This window comes from Megalops cyprinoides, chromosome 7 (genome assembly GCF_013368585.1).
Source record: "Megalops cyprinoides isolate fMegCyp1 chromosome 7, fMegCyp1.pri, whole genome shotgun sequence".
In the NCBI taxonomy this organism is placed as follows: domain Eukaryota; kingdom Metazoa; phylum Chordata; class Actinopteri; order Elopiformes; family Megalopidae; genus Megalops; species Megalops cyprinoides.
The window spans coordinates 3,552,691-3,557,510 of NC_050589.1; positions in this window are offsets into that span (position 1 = coordinate 3,552,691).

Genomic DNA, 4,820 nt, shown 5'->3' on the forward strand with positions numbered 1-4,820 from the left:
CGCTGCAGTGAAGGACACAGGTGGACACGGTTGTGAAAACACAAGCACCTACTGCCCTGACCATCCCTCTACAGTGTGTAGGCCCTAATGACGACGCTGAACGAGGTGCGTCAGTAACCATCAGCGCCAGGCAGCACCCCCTACTTTCATCCTCAGGCGCCACGCGGGGTCTTCGCCGAGTCTCGATGCCGTGGTTCCACTGCAGTGGTTTTTATCGCCGTCTCACGTTTCTGTGCGTCATCAGGACACGGGTCAGTTCAGTCCTCTGCATAAAAATCAGAGCTCCCTCCTGCAGCCGTCAGCAGAGCGGATGGCCGTGCTGGAAGTGTATTTGGGACACAGCAAGCCACTCTGCAAGATACCTGCCTCTGAGTCCATTTTGCAGACCTTATGTCAAGATTTTTCATGCAGAGTCTGAGTCACAGACCAAGTTGCTGTTAGATTTTTTTATCCCCTCACACTCCTAAAAGCTCATTTTCTCAGGTTCTGGTGCACTGGGCAGTGAGCTGCAGTGATTGCACGTTCTTGATAGTATGACAACGGAAAATTGCCGGTTTGCCGTTTTAAAAAGCTTTAGCTGTCGCGTCATTTCATAGGCTTGATTTGAGCTTTTGTCTCCTGTCATTTCATTTTCAGTTTCTATCTTCCTGCACAGATGGTGAGGGCCTCAGAGCCCCGTTTCAGCCTCTATTTTAGGAGTGCGAATGTTGCACTTATGGAGGCACTAATAATAGAGAGAAGAGCTCGAGAGCGCTCCTGGATCTCCGCTCCTTGATAAAGTCCGGGGAAAAAGGGAAGGCAATGTGAGGTGGTGTGCGTAGCGTCACGGCGGCGCCCCCCCCTTGCCCCCCCCCGCTCTCTGCAGTCCTCCGCCAGCAGCAGCTCCAGCACTTCTCAGCACGTAGTCACCGAGAAAACACAGCAGAGCTGATTCATTCATCAGGCCCTCTCTCACTCCCACTCGCGTCACGCTCTCACACAGAGAGCCAGAGACAAAAGAGCTCAGAGTGTGTGTTTGCGTGTGCGTGTGCGTGTGCGTGTGTGTGTGTGTGTGTGTGCGTGTGTGCGCGCGTGTGTGCGTGCGTGTGTGCACGTGTGTGTGTACGTGTGTGCGTGCGTGCTTGTGTGCGCGCGTGTGTGCGTGCGTGTGTGCACGTTTGTGTGCACTCGTGTGTGTGCGTGCGTGTGTGCCTGCGTGCGTGCGTGTGTCTCTTCGGACACGGCTGCATCTGCATTATTTTTGTGTGTATGTTGCGTTTCCCTGTATTAGCATTTTTGTGAGAAAGCATGCATACGTGTGTTTGTGTGTCTGTGTGTGTGTGTGTGTGTGTGTGTGTGTCTTTGGACATGGCTGCATCTGTATTATGTTTCTGTGAGTTGTGTTTCTCTATATATGCATTTTTGTGTGCATACATGTGTTTGTGTGCGTGTGTGAGTGTGTGTATGCGTGTGTGTGTTTTTGAAGCTGCACTCAATTCCAACGGCAGGCTTGCAAACTGCAGAGGGCTTTTCTCAAGGTTTCATCTTTCATGAAATTAAATGGCTTGTCTTATATGCAGCCTGCAAAGAAGTCTTAACACTAATTAAGCAGCTTGACAAAGCCTGTTTTCTGAAAGCTGCAGCAATATCTCCACAGTGAAAATCTCCCAAGTGCCAGAACTGGGAAACGGAAAAGCTACTGGAACGGTCACAGCTCCTGCGATACTAATCCAGAGATAATCAGCAAACCCGTTTTTGCCGTTCGTCTCATCGGCTTCCCACACAGATAATGAGTTAACTTTGCACATCTTGTTTTCCCTCCACGCTGACCCAGATCCGCTCGCTGGAGTATGTGGAAGCAGATGGTCGTGATATTTAAACCTCTGCATTTTCCTCCAGGCAGAGAGCTGCGCAGTCATTCCATTATCCCAGGCCAGTGGGTGGGGGGTACTGGACGACACTGCGGCAGAGAGATTAGCTTTACAACCCGCGTTAACGGCAGCAGGGGCACGCAAGAACGCACGGCACTTCTGAGCGCAAAGAAATGATTAGATATGCAAATGGTAAGATTTGCACACGTGGGGGGCCTTAAACGTTTGCCCCGGGGGGCTGTGAACAGAACTGCCCCGCGACTGCAGTTGGGTGCCTCTCAGAGCTGAGCACCGAGACAATGCAAGCGGCAGTGCGCTCGTAACCGCTAATCTGGCGGCGTGCGTCACAGCACATCTGACGCAGACAAGGGGGCCACTGTGCTCATGCCTCGGAATGCAGCAGGAGAGATTTTTCACACTTTCTGCAGATAGTGTTTAAACCGGACCCTGATCGGCTCTTAGGCCGCAAACATTTCTCTTCCTTTGTCCTTTGCTCTTTACTCGCGGAGTTGTGTGTACAAGCGTAATCGCCTTACACAGTGCTACATAAGGCTGCATAACCGCATTCAAAACAGTACATAACAGCATTTGCAGCCGTTTGAAATTATTTATAATTACACACATTATGACTGGCATAACAGATCTTGGAGATCACAATGTAAGTTTACATCAGATATAGGATGTAATTATGAATCATTGTTCCCAAGAAATTATAATTATGAATCATGGTTCCCAAATAATTATAGACTAATGAATTTTGTGAATGTGTTGTGAATGTTACTAATTATTGAATGGTATGTTAGAATTGTTATGAATGGCATTACGAAATCCAATACAGTTAGTAGTAAGACACTATATGTGTTTACTGAAGAACCCGTAAATGAATGTGTTGTCCTGCTTTGTATGAATGTTGGATGTTTATTTGACTACAGTCTGTGCAGGTTAGGAAGTAAGCCTTCAGGATGGGATCACATGAAATAAGAGGAGGTGTCAGAGCACTTTGAATCATGGCTGTTATGAAACATTGATTTTGGACATTTGAAAATAGTAGAGAACTTCTTACCTCGCAAATACCAGGAGGGCAGTCCTGATGTTTTGATGCTTGGACAAGTTTTATCATAGTGTGGTAAAACACACAATTTTGTCATTTTTATGTGCAAACCCCTGATGGGGTTTCATTGTCCCGAAGTGTTAAGAAAGCTGGATGTCACTGGTGTTGGATGTGTGTGGTTTTGAAGCAGTGTGTGTTCCAGGCTTGTTGTGATTTGATGATGAGTTATAGAGTGAGGGCAGACATTCTGCCACAATGACAGCCCTTCACCCAGCCTTCCATGTGCCAGGGAGCAGTTAATTGGCACTGTGAAGATTACTGTGTGCTCTTTTAATCACACTGTCATCAACAGAACGCCTCTCGCTAACCACAGCGCTTGCAAACAGCTGTCCCGTCACTAATGATGTCCATAAGTATTGCTGCCTGTCACACTGGAAATGAGCTTTCGACCCACTGCTCTTTTTAAGTAGTTTTCAGTACAGATAAGACCATGTGGACATGGGTAACATGTAGAGCACATGCATAGTATGTAAAGGGTGTGTTTGCTCGTGAATTTGTATTGACACAGGGAGTGGGTTTTTTTGGTGGAGAACATTGCAGTACCCAGAATGCTAGCTGGTTAGTTAGTCCTCTCTGCAGATAAGACAGTCTGCTGTGTCTGTTACATCAGTGGAGCAGTGATGGCCTCTGCTTAGAGGTATACTGAAAAGTGCTGTGGAGGTGAGCTGATAACCACGCTGTTAATGGGCTTGTGATGATGAGTAAGTCTAAGCCAGAAGGCTTTGTGCTCTGAGATATACTGCATACCCACACCTACCCGCGCATGTAACCACACACTCACGCACGGCCATACTCGCACATATAAATGCACTCTTTTGCATACCCACTCTCATAAATACACTCTTTTGCATACCCCACACTCAACAGCACATGTACACACACACACACACACACACACACAAGCGCACACATAAATTAACACTTGCATACCTGGACACACCCACATGTGTACAAAACACACATGCACACAGAGAAATGCTTCTTCTGCATGTCCAGACACACCCACACGTACACACACACACACACACACATACACTTATATACTCACACACTTTCTCTCACACACACACAGAAAGGAGATAACTCCTGAATATACACAATGATGTGCATATGATGAATTGATGCAGGAGAGAAATGCTTATCTCTGCCTATCCAGATCTAACCGCACATGTACACACACACACACACAGAAAGGAGATAACTTCTGCATATAAACAAAGTGATGAATCAATGCAGGGAAGCTGATTAGAATTCCATAAGCATGAGATCAGATCTCACAAATCTCAGTCAACCGAGTGCTTATAGTATACAGTGCATGTCAGTGTCAGTGTGCGTGTCTGTTTATGTGTGTGTGTGTGTGTTTGTGCTTATATGAGTGAATGTTCCTGGAGGCTCTGAGCTGCTGTGATTTGTCTCTTTGATGTGTTTCAGCACCAGACTCTGTGTAAATGAACCTTTGTGTCTGTCTGAGGGAGCTGCACGACCCTCTCCTCAGCTGAATTATTTAGTTCTCACTCCATGCGGGAGACAGAAAACGAGACACTTTGAATGTTTCAGGCCCCGCGGCAATTAAATGCACCTGACGTTTAATGCCTTTGAAAACATTCTTCATTTATTTATCATATTCTCTTATTTATCATATATGCTTCAACAGCCGAAATGTTTTGATTTCTTTTTTGTGGTGTTTTCCAGAGGTTAAGTGCATTACTTATTCTCAAAAACTTAACTAGAAAAAAAAATTCTGGGGTAAATCTGTGCACGTCTGTTTCTGAGTATCGGTGTATCTGCACAAAGAAACCTGCAGAAAACAGCATGACAGGAGATTTATCACACCTTTATTGTTTCAATCTGAGCTGCGG